The sequence below is a fragment of the Megalopta genalis genome, chromosome 5 (genome assembly GCF_051020955.1).
Source record: "Megalopta genalis isolate 19385.01 chromosome 5, iyMegGena1_principal, whole genome shotgun sequence".
In the NCBI taxonomy this organism is placed as follows: Eukaryota; Metazoa; Arthropoda; class Insecta; order Hymenoptera; family Halictidae; genus Megalopta; species Megalopta genalis.
This window is the reverse complement of record NC_135017.1, coordinates 28,251,091-28,276,467: the sequence shown is the minus strand read 5'-3', so window position 1 is coordinate 28,276,467 and position 25,377 is coordinate 28,251,091. Positions and strand designations below refer to the sequence as shown.

At 33.1% G+C, this 25,377-nt stretch overlaps 1 protein-coding gene and 1 non-coding gene across 5 annotated transcripts in view; one reads left to right on the top strand and one right to left on the bottom strand.

The window, feature by feature from the left end:
* The window catches only part of dgo (ankyrin repeat domain containing protein 6 diego), a 336,204-nt gene that overhangs the window by 135,578 nt on the left and 175,249 nt on the right, over positions 1-25,377 (bottom strand). The window lies entirely within an intron of this gene.
* Positions 11,411-11,483, top strand: TRNAR-UCG (transfer RNA arginine (anticodon UCG)). Its single transcript has one exon. It is a non-coding gene; the product is annotated as a tRNA-Arg (tRNA).

Sequence of the window (25,377 nt, the reverse complement as noted above, 5' to 3'; positions counted from 1 at the left end):
AACGCAGGAAGTAACCGAGCGTGTGGAGGCAGCCAATAAAGGGCTCGCACCTTGTCCCATCTTTTTCGCAGGAAACGGCCCCGTGTCAGCTGCGAACCAGACACGCATAATCCGCAGGGTATTAGGCAAGCATCGCGGGCCGGGTCTTTTCCCCCCCTTCACTGTTAATCACTAAAAATGCGAGAATGGAAGGCTAACGGTGATCGGTTCACACCGATAAATTCTAATAAGATACGACCATTGCTCGCGTATCAACTATCGGTTAAGGATAATATTTATTGATAGGCGTGTACGTCAAGTCCTATACAACGGGCTACGCAATTAAGTAGTATCCAGTATCCAGCCGGGTGCCGGCTTTAATAAACCGGATTAATTTCAGGTGTCAACCGTGGAATGGATATTAATGAAGGCTGCTCGGAATCTAATGAACCGTGACGGCCGACTATTCTAAAAATTAAGCGATTCAGCTCGACGTGTGTATATAGACTAGACGTAATTATGGTATATCCGATGATGGCAAGTGCAGCAACGCGGAAGAAATAATTGAGATGACATATCTGTGATTCTATATATAATTATATATATTAATTAATATTAATATATAATATAATATTAATATTAATATTAATATAATTATATATATTAATTAATATTAATATTAATATTAATTAATATTAATATAATTATATATATTAATTAATATTAATATATAATATAATATTAATATTAATATTAATTATATATATAATTATATAATAATATATATAATTAATTGTTATCCGAAGCTCAAGTTTGTTGGAATGCGTTTATAAAAATAGGAAAGTTCGAATGGATCTACACAATCGCATTACTGTGAAAACTACAACTTTTTATTATTGAATTGTTGATTTTTATGCATTTCTGGCACGTGCAAATTTGCAATACACAAGAAATCGTGCACAGTTGGCGTAAAAAGTATTCGCAAGCACAAAATGTTGCCATTTCTTCGTGACGAGTATACTCGTCAAGTTATACATTTTTATACGATCATATATTTTATTAAAAGTGTTGTCTTTAAACATAATACGAAGAAAATCAAATATACATAGTATAATTACAGGAGCTTACACACTTTTCAAAGAGATTGTAACAGCTAACTGGTTAAACTGCATTTTTTAGATTTTCGGTTATAGCATCGTATAAAAAGGTTGAAAACTTGATTTTTCAATCTTTTTATCGTCCCAACTAATTGCGGTTCTTAAAAATAAGCTTCTAGCCACTGTCTAGTAAGCTAATCACTCTAACATCTCCAACAAAATTTAGACCGCTTGACCCAATTATAAAAACGTTATTGCGTTTTAAAAGTTGTTCGAATAGTTTTTGCACTGACTGTGTATACATCAAGAAAAATTAATAATATTTTATTTTTAGTAGTAGTAGTAGTAGTAATAGTAGTGTTTATTAATGATCCCTTATGGGCTTCATGATACAACCATTTCTTACAATTGAGCCGTTTATTTTGAAAGTGGAATAAGTCACTTGGTTTTTAAGTCGATATATTTAAGGGTTTGCGTTTTAACACGTTTAAAAATATGGATGCTAACTTTCGAGAAGATTTACTTGTATTTGTTATCTCAGGATACTGATATTTTTCTCAGTATAAATAATTTCGTATAATCATTAAAAAATCACCACTTTTCATTACGGTAAAGTGACTTATGCCACTTTCAAAATAAACGGCTCAATTAATGCTTAAACTTAAAATTAAATATCTATCAGTGCTTCTTATCACCCTTTCTTTGCTTCTCTACGCCCTTGTTTCGTCACCTTACTTCATCATATACCCATATACCACATATCGTATTCCTTTATCTCCCATCCTTTACATTTATCCTTCTCCTCCGATATTTTATTTCTATTTTCATCGTAAATCTTCCATGGTGAATGACAAAATTATTTCTCAGACATTTAATCGCATCTAGTTCGACATATTGGGTTGTTGCAAAAGTAACTTCACTTTTCCAAACGGATAGCTTACAAAAAAAAGACGAAATTACTTTTGCAACAATACAACAGAATAATTTCTACATTAAATTTCCAACGGGAGAACAATTTGCTAATAAAAGAAGGCAAATAAAAATCCCCAATAACCTCGCGGGGAAGCACTCGGCAAAACTGCATTTTCAAATCATATATATCAATATGTACATCTTATGTTATCGCTAATAACTCACAGAGGTGGATGCGACTTTAAATAAACGAATAAATAAAGAAGTAAGTAAATAAATAAATAAATAAGCAAATAAATAAGCAAGTAAATAAGTAAATAAATAAATAAGTAAATAAATGAATAAGTAAACAAATAAATGAGTAAATAAATAAATAACTAAAAAGAAAATGTGCTAATGATTCAGTGGCCTATTCTAATTACTTATGAAGTTAGAACTAAATGCGAAACGGTCGTTTCGTTTAATCCGCTGTTTATTTATTCCGTAAAATAGCAGACTCCGGTTTCTAGAAATACTCGTTCCGCGGAAGCTTGTCCCGGTTTCTTGCTTGTTCTTGGAAAAGACAACTAGATCACAGGAATCATGATAACTAGCAAAATCGTAAAACTGGGCGCAGTTGCAGTATACAATCTGTTACTATCCATTCAGTAAATCTGTTTTGACATTGCGGTACCGATCATTACCCGCGGTACAGGGTAGAGGTAAACTAGCCGAGGTTTGCTATACTGGTTAGCGGATTCCACGACAGGAAGTAATGATCTGTGACTGATTCGCGAAACCGACAGGAAGGCATTTCTCTTTTTCGTTAAGGAAAAAAAGGCTAACATTCCGTAAGCATTATGCGTGAAAAAAACACAACAGGCATTATGGACACCTATCGATCAAACCGAGAGCTACCTGCATGATTCATGCGCCGCGTGCAATCTTTGTATTAGTCGCTTCCGTATGAAAATTGGTTAGGCGAATTCGTACGTCGCGTCGAGATCTCGTCTCTTCGCACGAATCATCGAATTTTCTTTCTCCTCGACAATTAGATTCATAAATCTTTTTTCTATTGACGAGGCATCACGATATCGAAACGAACGTACAGTCGGTGTGCAAAGTGTTCGTACATCTTTCGAAACGGAATAACTGTTTTATGATTGAACTAAGCGATCTAAATATTTTTACGATTGTAGAGGAACTAGTTTACTATATAATGGTTAAATAGTTGTTTTAAAAAAATTGCAATTGGTTGGCGTGATAAAAAATTGCAAAAATGATGTTAGAAAACATTTTCGTTGTTATTCCAAGTACTAGAAAAATGTAAAAAAAATGTATTTCACTCATTACACAGTAAACTGAGTCCCTCTAATACTAAAAAAGACTCGGATCATTTGGTCTAGGTTTGAAAAAGTTATTGCATTTTAAAGGGTGTCCACATATATTTGTCCCCGCTGTGTATGCACATATATAAACGAGAGACCGTGGCGTCGCGTCGGAACAAAGAGGTTAATTTAGATTCCTCGGTCGCGGTTCGTCCGGCGTAAAAGATGTCGAAACGTCCGTGAACGATCGCTGGCTCGCGCGCTTCAACGTTCACGTGATGGAAGCCCATAGACCGGACCGGACCGCGTAATTGACGTAACAACGTGCATCATGAACTTTCGCATAGCTGCTGCCCGTTCTCCATTTATGGCGTTAACTAACGACGGGTGGCATAACGCGACCAGAAAGGCTGCCCCTGCTAGGAGAAGGCCCTGTTGATACCGCCGGGGCCCGATTGCCCCGGTGAAAGCGGACCATTGTCTCTGCTCGCGGTCGTTTCGAGCGAACAAGTGTTTCCGCGCTCGCCGCGACGCATCCGCTCTTTGTGATTTATTCGCGCTTTGTACGCCGGGGCCCCAGTATCGACCGCGATTAACCCCGCCGCGATAAATCTCTCCGACCGAGCGGAACGCTACGCTTCTACCGCTTACTTACTTTCCGTTGCCGTTGCTGGACCCTATGACGACTTTCAACCCCTTCCGCGGCATACGGAGCGAGAAACGGTTCAGACGTTTTGGGTCAAATCGACGAGCGGGTGAGTACTCCGATGCACAGTGGGGGTGTTTCGTCGATTTCAATTATTTTTATTATTTCTATTATTTCTATTATTTCTATTATTTTTATTATTTCTATTATTTCTATTATTTCTATTATTTCTATTATTTCTATTATTTCTATTATTTCTATTATTTCTATTATTTCTATTATTTCTATTATTTCTATTATTTCTATTATTTCTATTATTTCTATTATTTCTATTATTTCTATTATTTCTATTATTTCTATTATTTCTATTATTTCTATTATTTCTATTATTTCTATTATTTCTATTATTTCTATTATTTCTATTATTTCTATTATTTCTATTATTTCTATTATTTCTATTATTTCTATTATTTCTATTATTTCTATTATTTCTATTATTTCTATTATTTCTATTATTTCTAATATTTCTATTATTTCTATTATTTCTATTATTTCTATTATTTCTATTATTTCTATTATTTCTATTATTTCTATTCTATTATTTCTATTATTTCTATTATTTCTATTATTTCTATTATTTCTATTATTTCTATTATTTCTATTATTTCTATTATTTCTATTATTTCTATTATTTCTATTATTTCTATTCTATTATTTCTATTATTTCTATTATTAAAAACACGGTTTTATAAGGATTTATGGCAAAATACACATTGTGTATGATAAAAAGTCATTCTAATGCATTTCTTTAACGGTTTAATCATTGTTAACACTCGAACAGCGTACTCTGTAAAAATTGATATTTGGATGTCAACTCTAATTTCAATTTTCACATGCTTCATCAAACTAACGTATCTAGAAGGAATGCCTTAATAAATGTGTTGAGAGGAATTGTTGAATAATCTGATAAGTGATCCCAAGTATACTTGTTAGCTGCATTTGATCAGAAAGGTCCGCCGTTCGAGGGTTAATACAGTAATAGTCCGCGAAAGTACAAATAAATATGATGTGAAGTATAGACCAGTGACATTTCTGATCTAGGTAAGATATTACAATGTTAATTGAATTGGTAAAATGTATTAATTTTATGGAAAAACGAAATAGTGATTATTTATTTGAATTTTTGTTTTTAGTTTTAATTTCAGAAGTTTATTTACTGTGTTACATCTCTCTCTCTCTCTCTTTTTTTATAAAAATCGGAAATGTTACCGAGATTTACAAAACCTATTGTTTAAATATTCATTATAGGCTCGAATAAAAAGCGTGAGTTTTTTAATTCTCTATTTGTCATTTCAAGCAATAGGAAAATTTAAAAAAAAACATCTGCAAAATGTTCAAGTCATTTCGTCTATTCTAAAAACAGTTATTATGTTTTAAAAGGTGTCCTAGTATTAATGCGAGTCACTATGCAGGGTGTCCCAAAATTATATTTCCGGGAAATGAGGGGTTATTTTATAATAATATTTGATAATTTCTGCTCTTTTTTTACAATCGTCTTGCAAAATTTTTATTTTGCATCAAGATCCCCAGCCTAGTTATTATTAAACTGCGATGCATCAGGATGACTATTGTAAATTCTCGCACCTAAAATAAGGTTATATCTATCTATCTATTTATTACTGCGGATCCTTGTGCAAAATAAATATTATATAACTATATATTATCTACTACATATATAAATACAAATAAATTGTAAGGCACAAAAAATAAATGAATTATTTCTTTTGATAACTTCGACAAATTGAGGAGTGTAAGAATATTCTGAAATTCTTCTATTGTCTTCGTTGTGCTTGGTATTTCACTATTATATCCGCAGTATAATTGTTACTAAACTGTGGATCTTTATGCTTTTATGACAAATACATCTTACACAATATATAGGAATATAATAAATATATAAAATGTTGTTTTATGAACGTGAAACGACGAAGATATAGTCGACGCACGTAGAAACTTTTAGATAATATTATTTCTATGAAATAAATGTTGCTCGGGTGCGTGCAGGACGTTCACAGAAATACGCTCTCCCACGCACGATCGACGAGTATCCGGAGGAGTGTTTAATGTATTCACCCCTCTTTCCAGAAGAGTCGGCCGAGGCATGCTAATTGCCTTTTGGACAATAGTGGGATACCACGTTGGCATGCGATCCTCTGAGCACGTTCTACCTAACATCGAGAATAATTCCATTTCGTTTCAACCACGTGTGATTGTGCGACTTCTCTCGCAGTAACGAATTCATATTATGACGGTTATGAAATCGAAAAATGTGGCACGCGTTCAGTGGAAAAAGGAGAACAGAGAATTAATTTTCTTCTTCTAATCCATTTGACGAGTATGGTCTTCGATATTATTTGGACCACTATTCGAACTGTTTCGAGTTATTATTATATTTATTATTATTATAATTTTATTATTATTATAATATTATTATTATTATAATATTATTATATTTTTTATTATTATTATATTATTTTCGAGTTGTTATTATTATATTTATTCTAAGATAGTTATCCGAATGAATTTTTAGTCGAATATGTTATCCCAATAACGATTATTCATTATTCATTACAAATTACACTATTCATTTATTCGAATAAATTATTCGCGTAATTCCCTGTCCGAATAAGTTATTTATATAGAGATTGTAAAATCATTCGCAAACAATGTGAATAATTGTTGACTGTGTTTGTTCTTATTTAATTTTATAAGAATATATCTAGACGAATACACTCAGGATCAGTTCAATTTCAAGTAGTTATAGAATTGTAAAATTGTTGATGGCTTCCTCTGCATTCGTAGAAACATTCAAATCGATTATGTGAATTTCTGTACGAAGAAATCTTTATTCGAATAAATTCTTATATCAATAATCTTATTCGGATAAATTTTTATTCAACTTCATATTTATTTGATTACATATTTATTCGATAGTGACGAGTGAAGTTTTATTCGTTGGTCTTTTTATCTCTTATCCGTCATTCAAATAAAATTTTGCCCAACTCTGCATCAGACTGCGAATTTTATGCAATTATGACAAAAAAGAATAGGTCAAATAAAAACTATAATTAGATTAGACAAATTTAAGATCATTATTTTCAACTTATTACAACTGTTGTTCAAACAACTTGTATTTTGCATAAAAATCCGCAGTTTGAATACATTACCAATTATTGTAACGTAAATATTACCGTTGCACTGCTTACATTATATCTTGTCATGGGAAGTGTTACAGTTTTCTTAATAACATTTTTTAAACTGTAGATTACATCGTTAATTAAATGAATTGAATTAACTTAATTTGTGTTTTATACATTGAAATGTGAACTGTTTTGAATTTGTTTTAATCGTACCTCGTTGCCGTTCTACGTGTCTTTCTTTTTCCTACTGAAAGTATAACTGAATCATTTGTACATATATTCAAGAAACATTTTGTATCTTTTCAAGTAAATTAAAATCTAATAAGTTGCATATAAATACAAAAGTTATAATAATACAAAACAGTTATACAAATTATTTTTTATAATTATTATAACAGAATAATAATTATAAGAAAATTAATAATAATACAAAAAGGTATTAAATATAATAGCAATACAAAAAAGTATTAAATATAATAGCAATATTAATATTAATACGAAAAACTATTGAAAATACTGTGTTTGGTACGAAACTATCTCGTAAAACTTTAGTTTTCACTGTTTTACAGAAAGACATCCAAGCACGGATGTATACCATGTATAGGGTGTACTATATATAGCCTTCATATTGTGGCGCATTGTTGGCGATCGATACACGTCGTTCACCGTGTACGTAATATTAATGTCGGTCAAAGTTGTTTCCTGCGAATTCTTGTCGACGAAACCGTGGAAGCGGAACTTCGTGCCAACGATTTCAATGTAGAAATTATTTCTTATAGTTATGCTCTGGTACGATAGTGGTATAATTACCTAGCCTCGTATCTATGTATTTATTTACGATCAATACTTTCCAGTTCTAATGGTTTAGGGTTCAGCCCAGAGTAAAACACTTTCTGCTTATTTGTCAGATTCTTTGCCTATCTCAAGAGATACGCCCATTTAATTGCTCCCTATGCTATTTACGATGCGGGTATGGTAACCTTATGGAAATTATTATAGAAGTGCTTATTTCCGCTCCCTTATTATCATGACTATAATTAGCGTACAGCATGGCATCTATAAAGAAGAAAGTTTTGCTCTAAAATGGTTAGAAAATCAGAGGACCGTTTAATAATTTAATGGGCACGAATTTTCACGAATGATCCTCGGTTACCTTAAAGAATCAATTTTTATTATACTTTCACGATCAATTTGACGTTATCAAATAAGTAGACCAGATACAAAACTTCAAAAACATAAAAAATATCATGATCACCTTATTTTCAACATAAAAGATACATTAAATTACGAATTAAATTTTATTCGACGCTATCGAGTAAGGATTCAATCGAATAAAAGTTTATCTAGATAAAAATTTGTCCGAATAAGATTTTATTCGAATAAGAATTCAGACGAAATTCGTTCGGGGATTCATAGGAAAAATAATCGATTTATTTCTTTCATATTTCATTTTTCAAATATTTCATCGTAGAGTTTGTTGCTTTCGGTAGATCGATCATTGATGCATAAATAAATAATCTTCCTACAATTCGTTAAAATTGTGTAAACGTATTCTTGTAAAATTACGTGAAAATAAAATCAGACAACAATTATTCACATTATTATTCGAATAATTTTACAATCCTTATCGGAATACCTTATTCGAATAAAGAATTATGCGAATCATTTATTTGAACAAAGAATTATGCGAATCATTTATTTGAACAAAGAATTATGCGAATCATCTATTCGAACAAAGAATTATGCAAATCATTTGTTCGAATAAAAAATTATGCGAATCATCTATTCGAATAAAAAATTATGCGAATCATCTATTCGAACAAAGAATTATGCAAATCATTTATTCGAATAAAAAATTATACGAATCATCTATTTGAATAAAAAATTATGCGAATCATCTATTCGAATAAAGAATTATTCCAACAAATAGATAGAACAATATTAGACTAAATAAAAGAATATTTGATTAAAAGTAATTCATTTGAACAATTATCATGGACAAATATTTGTTCAAATAATGCCGAACTCCTAGTTGTCAGAACAGAGATAAAACGCTTTTATTTCGCAGAAAAATCCGCAGCCAACTGATAACGCGTTCGAATTCTGACTCTGACAAACAAGCATTTATCGAACCGAAACTGAATCGAACTTTCGTAACAAAGGTCAGAGATCAGGAAGTTCGGAAACAGAAATAAAGTAAGTTCGCGGCCCTAAAAGGGAGAAAGAAAGAGGACCAACGACAACGAAACATTTGTCTAACTAACAAGCTGCACACCGAGCCGGGAACTGTTAAATCATCCTGTATCAGTATATTTACCGAAGGATAAAACGTCCGTGGTCTTCTGAATTTATTGCGCGGCCTTGATTTATCTCGCGAGAGGATCCCTGTTAGCTGTTTCGTGTGCGGGTTGCAACGAAAGAAATCGCGACGAGCAACGCACACAGGCCGCGCGGGGGCCCACGTATTTATCGTCGATCAAACCCGCGTATATCTGCATGCGAAATTGTTTTCGCAGCGACGTTCGGCGGTCCGCGTAACCGCGAAACAAACAACTGCAAAAGGCAACAACGTCGGACGGTTGGGGGCGTCCACGACGACGTCGAACCCTTAAACGATAATTACCGGGTGTCTAGAGCTTGGACGCTTGTTTCGCTAAGTTCTCCGCGAACTTTGAACGAAGCGGACGTGATTGTATCTGAGCTCGCGAGCTAAAAGGCAATGCAGGTCGTATTTTTTAGGAACGTCGGTTCAGGTGTTAATGGAGACGAGATGATGTGATGAGCTGTGGCAGGAAGCACGTGTTTAGAAAAATTTGCCATGGTTCAGGCAGATACGACGACGTTAAATTTAATACTTATTGGAGTTAATACTTATAGTTAATACTTATACGGAGCGGAGAGGGTATTATTATTATTGTTTCGAATAAGTATTTCTCGAAGATAATTATCCGAATGAATTACTTTTAGTCGAATATTTTGTTTGAACAATTTATTATTCGTCATAAATCATTCTATTTATTTATACGAATGATTCCTTGTTCGAATGACTCTTTGTTCAAATGATTCTTTGTTCGATTAATTTTTTGTTCGAATGACTCTTTGTTCGATTAATTCTTTGTTCGAATATGATTCTTTATTCGAATAATTGTTCATTTGAATAATTCGAAAACTTAATATGGAAGAAATGAATCGATAAACTGTGAAAAAACAATTTATATTCTGTCATTTTTATTCGTATCGATTATTTTTTGAACGCATTCCTGTACAAATAAATTCTTATTCGAATACAATTTTATTCGGATAAAATTATATTTGATTGAATATTTATTTGATGGTGTGGTATATACATTTTTATCCGAATAAATTTGTATCTAGAAACAGACATTTTACTAAAATGAAAGAGAAATTATGAATAAGCAGGTATTAAAAAATATGATAGAAAAATGTATTTATATATAACCTCGAGCTAAATTGAGCTACGTTTAGGTGACATTATACTTAAATTAATCATTGACAATATGATAAACAATTTAGATTAGTAGATTGTCTGCATAAATTCAAAGATAATTGGCACTATTAATTGTTTAATGCAATATTTCGAATAATCTGCAAAATCATTTTAATAAATCAAAGATAAACTATTTTATTTTTATGGAAAACAGGAGTCAATTTTTATTATAAGCACAAAATCAGAAAATGGCTAAAATAAGTAGATGGTTCTGTACATAATTTTTGTTGCATTATAGCGTGTTCTAATAACTTTCAGTGACTTGTGTGTACGATACTAAACATAAAATATCATAAAATATCCACATTTGCAAAGAAACAATAAAAATTCTCCTACAACATTGCATCTGATTTTCAAACAAACTGGTTGTCTAATTATGTAATTTAAAATATAAAATAATATAAGATTCATAGTACAGGTATTACATTATTGATTCACGTGTAGAAATAAGAAACAATTCCTAAATTTATACCTATGTTATTAATATTCAAGAAAAATTTAACGTATTACATGTGATTAACGCAAATGTATTAATTACTTAATACAAAAGTGTAATCATAGGATGCATTGTACATGAGTAATCCCATATTTAACAAACATTATAATTTTTATTAATTGTAACGGTGTCCGACATTAATAATTAGTAACGGGATTGGGGCACAGTAGAATCGATGGAAATAAATGTGTATTAATTCATTTTAAAAGGTATTCAGTTTCGGACTGTACGAAGGATTTCATCTTTGGGGTAGCTACCCTTAACAGACCGTGTGGCCCAACGGATAAGGCGTCGGACTTCGGATCCGAAGACTGCAGGTTCGAATCCTGTCACGGTCGAAATCCTTTTTTTTTGTCCCTTGCCATCTACAATGACGTAATTATACTATCGCATACGAAATTGCAACAAATGAATGCAAACAAACACATTCAGAGGTACAAGATCATTAATATAGGTTGTAATTACGCAAATAATATCAAAGGTTAATTACAATCGTATTTTGAATTAAAATTATTTATAAATAAATATTTATTCGTGAATTAATATTGTATCCTTCGACTCAGGACGATTTCATTGAAAGTAAAGTATGTTTCAATATTTTGTGATAATTAGAGTTTTATGTCTAACAGGGTATTGTAATAATGTCTGTTAGGATAGAGTCTATTCGAATAGATTATGTACTTTTTCTAACCACGAACCACGAACCACGATAATGATAACGATAACGAAATGCCTACATAGGCGATGATAAGGTTGGCCACGATTCAAGCGAGTGAATGTAGCGTGGATAATCATCAAATAAATATTGTAAAGATTTATTGTTAAGTACTGAATTAAGTATTAATTATTTCTCAAAACACTGATTCATACAAAATTATTATTATATTTATTTTACATTTAAAATATACACGAAATGGAGCTCTCATAATTATGATTTAAATGTAATATATTTAAGTATATTATATTGTTTTAATTCAGCACTTTACAATAGATTTTTATAATATTAAAATATAAAGCAAATATGACTCTCACAATTTTGCATGAATCAGTGTTTCGAGAAATCAGTAGGACCTATATAGACGAATGCTTTTACTTATTTATAGATGAAAATAATTCTTTTATCTATCATAAATGCATGATATATTATTATATATCATATGTTGCAATTTCATATTGTCTTACTTCAGTACTTTACGTTATATTTTTAAAATATCAAATTATAAAGTAAATGAGCTCTTATAATCTTGTATGAATCAGTGATTATATTACATTGTATTTACATTAAATTCCGATAAATTTTTTTCTTTTAAACATATTAATATTTTATAAAAAAATATTCAATTGTGTTTTCAAAGAAATATTATTATATCTATAGTGTGTAATATTGTTTCAATGAATTGTTTTCAAAATAAAATTTAGATACTTATCATATTTAGATTACATAAATTTAATAAGAAAACTATACTAACATATACGGGGTGATCCACCTAAATAAGGCCACCTAAATATCTCCTCTAATTGCAGAGGTACAAAAAAAATTTTTATGCTACTTCAATTCTTCTTAATTTTTTTATGATTTATTCTATACTTAAATAATTATATATTGTCCTAAAAATTTATATACGATTTTTATAGGTCGCTTTATGAAGCTTTGAAGCTTCAATTTCGTTAAAAATATAATTAAAAGTTGGTCTAAAATAAATTCTAAGAGGCTCTCAAGAAAATAAATTCAAATACAGATCTTGGATAAAAATTTAGAATAATGTGATAACGTAAAAAAAAAGGAAAACTTATGACATAACGTAGTTATCTACTTCCATCTTTTGGAAAGATTTATCATTTTATATGCATAATTTTTGCGTATAAAGAACGGTCGGCCGCGATGCGGCAGAATCGAAGTGGCCCAAAGTAGTGTGCAGCGAGCGGGCCGGGCGCAATTACCAAGGTATACCGGTAATTACGTTTGTTACACGTGGAAACGGGACCCGCTGGCATAGGTAGCGGCGTGCAACTCGTTTAAAACGGACACCGCAAAGGTTGCGCGAACACTCTATAATTCACTGCGCATACTCTCGGTATCGACCTACGATAGTGTCGTCGGTTAATTTGTTGCTTTCACGACTGGCCACGCTCGCCAGGCGCCGATACACCGGAGAAAATAAAATTATTCGCGTTAAGTAGGCGTTGCGATGCACGCGCACGATGCAGGGAGAACGAGAAATAGACAAAGGGAAGGAAGAGGTTGAAGCGGATAGGGGTGGTTCGGCCGAAGTCAGGGAACAACGACAATGCTAGCTGTGTACCGACTGAAACAGGAACTATAGATTTGTTTTATAAAAAATTATTATGTAAAGAAATGTCTTATTGATGCTGTCTGGACTGAAGTAATTGATTTATTTAATTATTTCTTAAAATTAAATGACTTGTTGATATGGCAATTTAGACAGTTTACGATGTTGCGATTACACATTCGATAAATCAAATTATTATAATATATAAGATAAAATTCATTATGTCCAATTTTATTGTGACATAATTTTCGTAATTATTAGACTGTGGATTTTATGCATTTATAGTAAAAATGGCTAAGCGAAATTTTAAATAATGAAAAAATCAAAAGAATATGTGAACATTCGCGTAAGATTTTGAACTCGGTAAAATTATTGAAGATGAAAAGATATTTCTGTTTGACACTCATGTTTGTTGTGATCGATGAAAATAATGTTTACTTTGCATAGAGATTGGCAGTCGAATAATTACACAATTAAACGTTACGTTTAATTTTATGGTTAAGTAATTTTTATTGTTATTACTAATGAAGTCTGAGAAAACATATTTTTATTGTTTTTTTAAGCAAACGGGACGGTTAACGAACATTTCTCAGACAGAAGGTTCAATTACATTATAATTCGTAATTCAGATCGCCTTTGAATTAAATTACAAAATAATTCATTAACATTGCAAATTCGTAATTCAGATCGCGCGCGCGCGCGCGTCATTGAATTAAATTACACTCGTGACCAAAAGTAATTGAATTAACTCAGAGGTTTGAATTTCTTAATTGAATTACAATGTGATTCAAATACGATATGATTATAATACAATGTAAGTTAAATACAATGCAATTCAAATATGATGTAATTGAATTACGATATAATTAACATATAATGCAATAGAATTACAATGTAATTCAATTCAATTAGCACGACTCTGAGTAAGGTATGATATACTAATCATTGAGTTTGTCTTGTTATCTGTTTGGCAGGCGAAAGAGTATGAATTATTAGTTATGAAAAAAGTACATATAAATCGTTGTTTATATTAAATTGGGTGTTAGATTTTCAAAGCCGTGTACTTGAAGTATGAATTTGTGTAAGCATTTCTGTGGAAAATAAATGAAATATTGTGATACTAAACTGTTTCCATCTATACTATCACAATACAAAACAAATGTATAACATTTCATGAAGAAACCAAAACACAAGATGAACCTAGTATGACTTTGAAAGCTTGAAGAGAAAAGATTCGGTTCCGTTACAGTCACGTGTCGTGTAAAAGATAACGATAAAAATGTTGTAACAATTTTCTTGTAACAGACGGCACTTATCGCGGGACATCTTATGGAATGGAATCTAAAAATACGAAACACGCGACGGGAAAAGGGAAACGAATTGCGTATATTCCAGCGGGAAAAGGGGGAGAATGAAATAGGGATAAGACGCGGCGCGGATTCTAGTTGACCCATGACCGGAAGTCGTACGTGCAGACTCCGCGGCGAGAGAAGGGCACACATCCGTTCGCGGAGGATGGACCACAGCGGGAGGACGAAGACGGAGGATCACTATAAATCAATGCGTAGGCGTTACACTCGCATCTTGCATCGGAGTTCCCTTCTGATTGTTTACATACACGCTGCGGCGAATAATTGATTTTACCGCGGGGCGTCGAAATGTTTCCACGAATCGTGATCGAACACAAATTCACGCTGCGTGTACTTCTGATATAATCATTCGTAGGTTTAGGTCAGTCGAACTACTCCTTTTACGTATTTTTTAATCTGTCGGTGTAACGATTATTTTCAACGTACAGGTGTGTAGAATTTAATTGCTAGATCTTCGGGTGTTTACTGTAAAAATGGATGAACGAAACGCGAAGCAGCGAAGACACGAGAAGAATTTAAAATTACTATTGTATATTACGTTCATTGCGTTAACATAGAAGAAATACATTTTTGTATAACTTCGGTTGTACAACAATATCTAATAGCATTTTTATTTTCTTCTAACGATATGAAAGTAATCTTGTAGTTGATGAAGAAAATGTTTCTTTACTTCTAATTTGTATTAATAGAAGTAAAAAAAACATTTTCTTCATCAACTACAAGATTACTTTCACATCGTTAGAAGAAAATAAAAATGCTATTGTATTAAATGATGTATCAATACGAGAATTTGTATTAAGATCTAGTGATCATTAGACGGCGGATTTGTATGTCAAATAAAAATTGTCTGCATCAATTGGAAGAAGTAGAAATTAATTAGCAGGTTCATTTTACTTGTTTAGTTGTTTTAATACATCAAAGATAAAACATTGACATTTTCAAATTCTTTTAATCGTTTATTATTTTAAATTGCATTTACCATTTTAAATTGTGCCATAAATGCATCAAATCCGGAGTCTACTCATTAACAACAAACAATTAGGTAACGTTTTTATTATTTATGGAATATCACAAGAAAAGTCATGTTATACATATTCTTTTAATTTTTATAACGTTTCTCGTAAACTTTATTACTATACTGCGTATTGTACGAGACAGGAATTGTGTAGACATTTGTTTATTTTACATTTTAATAATTGTAATGACTTAACCTTAATATGACAGCGTTTTTTAATTGTTTAAATGTTCTTATTTTTATACATTTGATCTATTTATTTTTAGCATAAATCCATAGAATCTGTATTCTAGTTATCATGATTATATGTCTATAATATCATTTGTATTATCTATCATATAAATTATTATCGCATATATTATAATTATCATATAAATATTATCGTATATCATATAATTATCATATAATATTATGATACATCATATAATATTACCATATATCATATAATTATCATATAATATTATGATACATCATATAATTATCATACATCATGTAATTATCATATATCATAATATTACATGATAACTATATGATATATGATAATATTTATATAATAATTATAATATATGCGATAATAATAGATAATTATAGATAATATATAATATTATCTATAATATAAATCTAGTATGTGTAGTGTTGTTTATTTAAAAATGAGAGAAACATTAGCAGTTCCAGATGAGGTGTATGCGAGTTTCAAGGGACGTTCATTCATGCATTCGTACATTCATTCAGCCATTAACATACATGTTTAAATAATGAATCATAACAATCGGATCCCGTTAATAAGTAAAAATTCGTTTACAGGTTCGCCTGTTCATAAATTAATTACGCCTCTTAATAGCGTCCATAGCCGGAGGCATCTCACGCAAAATGAAAACTTCATACTAATCTAGTAGATTGCGAGGTGTAACCGGCCTCTGGCCCCTTTCAACTCCAATTAAATCCTCAACAGGATCATATACAACACCCGAAGCATCCGGCGAAGATTGATTTTGTCTTTCCTAGGTGATTTCGGTGATGCCTACGGCCTATAATAATTCCTCAGATATTTATAACAGACGGAAGAAAGCCGGCGCGCGTTTCGCGGTACTTGTCCACAACGGGATGGAAAATTGATTGAACCCGCGGGATCGTAATTTATTATTTCATTTATTACATTTTGCAGTGTTTAACGTTTAATAGTTCGATATCCACGGCGGCGTTAAATCACCGAATGGCGGAAGAATCGCCGGTGGAGATCGCTTCATCTGCCGCGTCCTCTCTACGGGCTCCGTTGAATCCTGCTTTAGGAGCCGCGATTACGAATTGATTTACTGTGTAAAAGGCTTTTCCCGGCGCGCACTTTCATGTCGCGCAGATCGGAATGATCTGTTGTCGCATCCCTGACAGCCGATATATTACCGTCCGGCGACGATTAATAACACCGTGGCCAACAACATTATTACACGCTTACGTTTACGCCGGCTTCCTAATGTTTGTACACCGGTTCCATTGGTAAATGTCGCTTAGCAAATTGGCCAAACTGATTCTTGTCGTAGCAAGTTCTATGGGACCTTAAGCGAGTTGTTCGCGAGCCATCGTTCAAACCTTATTTATTCTTACTGACATCAATAAATCGCACGTATACGCAATCTGAAATCGGTAGCTAACGATATTCTCCAGTAATTTCATTTATCGAACTGAAAGAAGGTGATCCAACTCGGCCTTCGCGGTGATTCCTACGTCTTTGAAACTCTTGCCGCCTTTCGCGGTGTTGATTTATTCGATCTGGAGCCATTATGGCGCCCGTCTTGTGGTGTAGACTCGTGTATACTGCTTTAAGCATTATGTAGAGCGAATCACTTTAAATTATTTAATTGCAATTATATTTAATTCTCAATGAAGCAGTAGGTATGTTATTATTGTATTTATTTAAACGTTTGGAACGAGGAAGGTTCTAAATATCAGTTCGATTTTAAATGGGGGTTATATGTCAATTATAATCGATTTCTAATATATAATTTAACTATAATGAATTTTTGTCATAAATTTAAATTATAACAGATCGAAGGAAACATTTGCGAGCATACTTCCATAAGAAAAATAGTTTGTTTTATGGTCCTAAATACGTATTTAAAGCATCCGTATTTAACCCTGATAAAATATAATTTAAATAACCCTTAATGAATAACCCCTTAATTCGTATTTAACCCAGAAACACATTCAATTTAGCAGATCGCTGTATCAGTTTAAGTCATGTTAAAATTATTTGCTTATATAGGGTGTGAACGAACTGAATACGAATAAGAAAATGTACGTACGTAAGACGTCTTTTAATATCGAACAGCTTCTGCGCAAACATTTTTTTCGTAGCTTAACCCTTTGCACTCCGCTGTCCCCCCTCGTGGGACATCGTAATTCTAGCATATCACTCGGATGTCCCCTCTCGTGGGACATTAAAGTTTATTAGTGATTACGGGGAATTGAGTTATTTCAGCGCAACTTTTTCAGACATGCATGTTTCCCTGAAGTTTTCTCTTGAAATGGCACAAGAAATCAAATCAAAATATAGTAAAATTACTAAGATATATACAAGAAATGTCAGCGGGTTTTGACGAGAACGTGAGAGGCGTGCTCACGACGGTCCGAGCACTTCAAAGGCGCCATTTGAAAAGAGCGATAAGGCAAGTTTGTAGAAGAAAGGTCGGTATGCGAACATAGCACGCACTGTATAGTGAGATTTATAATCATAAAATCTGGAGGAAAAGATTTTCAAAGCTGAACTCAGTCTAGTTTGAAGCGTCGAGCGGTATAGATAGATCTAACGAATGAGAAAATCGGAAAAGTGATTCTTCTCTTGGTAAATAAATTGTTTGGTAAAAGTTTTTTGGTAAATATCATCTTGTGAGTTAGTAATAACAATTAGAAATTTTCAACCTATGTATTTATTCATATTTTTTTATTAGAACAATGGCAAAAACGTTCAAACACGAATGAGTCTCATGACACAAGTAGTAGTGAAGATGAGCTCCAGATAGACGTTCATACAGATATGTTAGAAAGACTAACTGTAGAAGGTTTTCTTCTACAGTTAGTCTAGCGTTTTGATAGCAGTGATAGTGATATCGTCCAAGCAACAAGGCGACGAGAGAAAGAGTTCGCATAGATAGCGATTACAACAACAAAACAAAATTATAAAACAAACAATAACAAAATATAAAAAATAAAATATTGATTTTTTTGCAAATTTCTCGATTTCAGCCAATTCATATAAGTCCAATATCATTATAATATGTTAGTTAGTTCCAAAACCATACTAAATAATACGAGGGTCTGTAAATGCCCGTTTCTGCCGAAAAGTGGCGCTGAGTAGCTGGTAGCCAACGTCCAGAATGGTTCGGAGTGCTAAGGGTTAAACCTATTCCGAGATATTTCACTGCACTCAGTCAGACGAAACACCCTGCACACTTGTGTCACGTAAAGAAGGCGCCATCAATTTCACCCATCGTAAAATCAACACAAATATCCGCGTTATAATTATTTCTGCATCGCGCGAATGATCCCACTATTTCATCGGACGCGAATGCTTCGAACAACATAAAATAAATGCATCGCGTGGCAAGAAATCCTAGCGTTTTCCGGCGAATCCGTCAATAATAAAAGTGAAGCACGGTTTCAGCGGAACGCGTCAGCGTTCTAACACTTATGTGAAACGAATAAAACGATAGCATCTCGGCTTAGCCATTCGATCCACGACAAAACCACGTTTAACGCACGGTGACCGGTTGGATCGCGCGCCGTTTCCACAAAATCGAAATCGCGTCCGATAGATCGCGGCCACGAACGAGGAAGTCCATATTCACGAGGGAAGAAACTCGTACGTGAGCTGAAAGGGTAATACACCTGGGTGGGAGTCAGCTGAAGTCATCTCTCGCCGGCGATCCGTTCGCGAAAAGAACGAGAAAAACACGCGGCTCCGAGTCGTCGCGACTCGTTTCGCCCGATCCTTCGAGCTAGATGCGCACTGACAGCGCGGCTTGAGTACATCATCAAGCGTCCTGTTGCGCGACAATTACGACGTGGAGTCATTCGATTTTTGGTCCGCGTTATCCGCGTGCCTCGGCTTCTATACACGTCAACCACGACTGATCTGGACGTTAGTCGCTCGATCTCATTGAGCGACTAATGCGACGACTACATGCAAACGTTCTTTCCGCTTTTGTCTCTGCACGCTCGATGTACAGTTCGTGACGAAATAACAGCGTTGCTCGAATTTTCGTTACACGTTGAGGTAGAAAAGTTGAATCATGACCTTTTTTATTCTTTTTTTTATTTTTTTTTTCGTCACTTCATTCCATTTGCTATTGTCGCAACATTTTTTCGTGTACATTATCTAGGAAACTGGTCATTCTAATGTCTAAAAAAAGTTCAACTCGTTTTGGTAAATCTGAAAAAATTGGTAAAAATCCCTTCGAAAATCCTTTCGAACTTGTTAATTCTGTACAACGAAATCGTCATGGAAATTTGCAAAAGTAATGTGGTGAGCGCATTACATTTTATGTCTTCCTTACCTATGAAATAATTAATTATTTACTTTATATTTATATTTTTTTATTTACTTATATTTTATTTATAAATTATATTTAATATATTATAATTAAAATATATATTTTATTTATTTACATTACATATATTTTATTATTATATTTATATTTTAATTAATAATAATAATTACCCAATAAAAAAACCGCTGCATGCAACGTTTTTCATATGTAGTGGACTAAGGGTGTCAGGACATACTAAAAAAAACTGTGTGACGAATAATAACAAAGCATATCTTTGTACATCTTTGTACATCAATAATAACAAAGCATCTCTTTGTACATTGTTCAATTACTTTGTGCAAATATTTGATTTACATATTTTCCAAATGCGTCATAAAATATTCTGTCAAATTAAATAATCAACAGGTGAAAAGCGATTGTTTTCATTACATTGGGAGTGGTAATATAACTTTTCACTGTGAAGAAAAATGACTCGATCGAGTTGCACAAAAGTTAATTCCTCGGTTAAAATGTGTCCCTTTAACATTTTATAAAAATAAGATACCGGTACGAGATCGTACATATTAAATAATTAATAAAACGGTACATAAAGAATCACTATATTTAAGAATGCGAATTCATTGTTCAGAGTATACCGGTAACAATGACAAAATCATAACAAAGAAGTTATAATAATAACTATTTCCTCGTAGAAAATGAATGAACTATTGGAAAAATGCTATTTTCAATATTTCCAAGCATCCAATAATTTATAAAAGTGAGTTGATTATTAAACGCATTCGTAAATAATTCACTATTTATTTTTCCTGAAACATTAATCTGTCTTCATAATCTCAAGCCTTTTTCTTTTTATGGAACATAAAGTGTCCAAGCTTCACACTGTGTTGCTGTCGATGTCGCGATCGGACTGTTAGAAGCGACGCGGGATTTTATCTTGAATGTCGAAATGGCTTCCTAGCGGTTTTTACTTCGCGAACGATAACTGTACCGCAACTGAACGGCGCTTGAAGAAGTGCACGCGAGCACGTCGCTCTTAATAAATACGTTCAATCGGCGACAGTAAGAAGTGACAGGTCGGGCCATAAAACCTGTGTGTTTCTCACTATGCCCTCGCGATTTAGATTCTATCATTTCCTCATAATTCTAAATGCGCTAATGCTCCGTTGACAAAGTATCCTCGAATAAGAATGCCGTTCGCTTTTTGTGCCGAGTTCTGAACTGAATTATTTTCACCAGTTAGCGAGGAAGATGAACGCGACTGCTCCATCCGTTCGTTTACTTATTAGACGAAGTAAAAATACCGAACCATTTATTTGTAGATCAAAAACCAATTTACGGATGCACAAAATTCTGAAACCATGTCCAATTGTTTTCCTTAAAAAGATTCCTAGAAATAATCTGTTTTTTCATCGATTAACTTGCAAGTAATGGGATAATTTTTGTATGTATAGTTCGGTATTTTACAACGAACGCTAAAAAATACACTAAAAGTAGAATGGATGACTCCTCACTTTCCTTCTCTTGATAATTTTTTATAAATTTTTACATATGTCCAATGAATAAAATTTAAATATAATAAATTAAATTTATGGTATATATATTTGCATATTCTTATATATTTTTGATTTCATATTAAATTTATCCCATTTTGGGTGAAATCATTGTATTCAGCAACAGCTGTTCTGTATATTTAGTAATAATATTCGATAATATGTAAAGTGTCCCACTGAAGTGTTCATACACGTTTTAAAATTCAATCACATCTTTAAAATCATTAATAACATTTTTAGCATATAAGTTACCCAGATCTACGAAAGGCATTTTTTAAATTTTCGTTATATGTATGTTCGGATAAAACAGATAAAAAACGAGAGTCTTTTATCTTTTGTGTTACTCCATGTAAAAGCAAAATTTAAAAAAGAAGTATAATAGTCATCGTGTAATAGGTTAGACCCTCGATCATCTAAAAGAATTTCAAGTCATTTAATCCAGTTTTAAAGAAGTTATCGCTTTTTGAAAGGTACACTACCACTTTCGTAAGCCACCGTATGTATATCAATATTAATCATTGTATCCTATAACGAATGGATGCTGCAACGAACGAGGTTCTAGAACGAATTAGTTCGTTATGGGATACCCAGCAGTACAATGATTGATCACATACAAAAGCGGTACGAAACAGCTTACTATAACTGCTTCGATGAAAATATGTACAGTAATTTCTCCCAGAAATGTTCGGAAGTCGGAATTGAAACCAGCAAATTTGAGAATATTAAGACGCGATTCTCCGAGCCCCGTGGCTCGTTTTTATAGAAACTCGGGGCAGTCGGCAAAAAAAGGCAGCGGCTAGCATGCCAGTGTACATTAATGTGAACACATAGTTATGCTAAAATAGAAACGATTACTTAACTTTATTTCTAATTTTTTGACACGATTCGAAGGCAATTCCGAGGCCACATGCCACGAATCGAAGGCAATTCCGAGGCCACATGCCACGATTCGAAGGCAATTCCGAGACCACATGACACGATTTGTAGGCAATTCGTATTCCTACCTCCAATTCTAACCGTATCTACCACGTACCTTGTACATACACGGTTTTTTTACCTGACTCAAATAGACCATTTTGTATTGTCTTTCTGGAGTTTGCGTCGCGTGCCGCATCACACGCTTGACCGACTCCCCGTCTTCCCTTTGCATCGACGTAGCAATAAATTGCATAGGCGTGGAACTAGTACAGGGAAATGCACTGCAATTGTTGTCACTGTTATTTAAAACAATACCGAAACAGAATAAACTGAAATAAAATAACTTTAACACGAAACACGCGATAACTGAAATCTAGATAGAAGTTCATTATACAAAAACATATAAAAGAGAAGACGTGCAATGGAAAGAAATATTAACACTATGCCGTCCGGTGGCACCACGCTAGTGCCATGCAAAAACTATCTGTTGTATGCCGGTGGTACCACTTTGGTGCCATTTTAAAAGACTGGAATAACATTTGAACTATATTTCTTGGGAGTTAAAAGGCAGCAAACTAACTATAGCATTGTGCTTATTTAACTAAGAATTAAGTACGAAAATTCTTGGATGACATATCTTAATTTTAAGAATTTATATTACCGCCATCTTCGAAAATTTTTTTAAAATCTAAAATTTCCGAGTTATTATGCCGGCGTCAAACAAAAGAATCATATCTAAGATCTGCGGACGGCATAGTGTTAAATACATCTTTGATTGTTCATAAACGCAACATAATCGACACTTCGTTCATAAATGCATACACCGAAAAGAAATTGCAAGAGAATTGAGTGCACTAAAGAGCAAAGTTGTGTCGTAATGGGTGAATCGATAGAGTGAAGGACTTCCTTTCGAGATAGGTTCGGGATCAATTACTTACAGCGAGGACTACGTAGCCGTAGTGGAAATGTTTTTGAGTCCATGAATTGCTCGTAAAGAATAAGCCTATTTAGAAGCATCGTGTTCTATTAAGAATTCTATAAAACCGGTTATTCCGTTGATATCATTTTCACTTACGTGTATGCATACGAAACGGAGGAGCGCGGCGATGAAAAAAAAGGCAGTTGATTCATTCATTAAACTTTACACTAGAACGCTAAACCTGTCTCGATAACCTCGATACCGATATCTATGAGCCCATTAATGACTACACTTCCTACGTTTCTTTCTGTATTATATTGGTCGATCGATGCATATTCATTGCTGGTCTGCGGATTCGAATGTTCATGCAAATGTTCATTTTCATAGGTCATTTTGCAGGGTCAATGTCAATGAAGATGCCACGGCAACCAATTAAAGACTCTATTGAGCCAAGCGAAACGGCAGTTTGTTTGTTTGTTCAGGTTATATTGCGGATATATATATGTTCATGCAAATGCGAAGTGTATATACTTATTTCTAGAAGTTACGTAGTATCAAATATAGTTCTCACGCGACATCGTCTTTACATTTCCCCCTCTTACTAGCTGCCCCACTGTCGCAGCTAGTAAGAGGGGGGATTTTAACCACAAAGGCGCCTCCTTGTCGTGTGAAGATTGTATCCTCTCATCAACTTTAACTTCCAAATCTGCTGCCTCCAAAACAATACACGCTGAACATCAATTACGCTACATAAATGGAGGATGTCGCTGCTGATTAGTAGGATTTTTATGCGAAATAAAAATTATTTGAGTTAATTGTAAGAAATATAAATTATATGAAAACAACTTTTCTCTTTTAACAATCATAATTAGTTAAAAACGATGTAACAATAGTTTTAAATTCTTCTAATGTCTTTTTAGTTTCGTATTAGACCTTATTCTATTTTTGTCATAAATGATTAACAATCATCCTCCGTTTTCTAACTCGCGAAATTATGTACATTCAATGCAGTACTCTGCAATTTTATTTACCGTGTCTTCTCATCACCTTTATCATCCAAAACTGCTACAATGGAACAATACGCATTGAACATTATTTGTGCTATACAAATGTAGATTTTTAGTGCTGATTAAAAACCATCCTATATTTTTTAAATTGCTACACTATGTACATCCAATAAAATATTCAACAATTTTATCTACCGTGTCCTTTCATCAATTGCTACGAACCTATTGCCTGCATCCGAAATTGCTACATTGGAATAAAATACGCAATTAACATCGGGCAAATGTAACAGAGGGCAGCTAGTAAGAGGGGGAATGTAAAGACAAATTCTTTATATTCTTGTCGCGCGAGGACTATAGAGAGATAAATTAAAAATTGAAGAATTGTTGTCAAAGATGTAACGAATAGACTGCGGATTTTATGTATTTATGAGAAAAATGTGTAGGTGAAACACAAAACAGTGGAAAACAAATTATGACTTTAAGAATGCTGTTACATTATTTACAACCTGTTACAGATATTAAGAAAGAAAACGAGCTACTATTTTATGTTAGTTTGTTGCGGTTGTGATAGACAATCTTTATTTTGCATAAAGATCCACAGCCTGGTAATGACCAGTT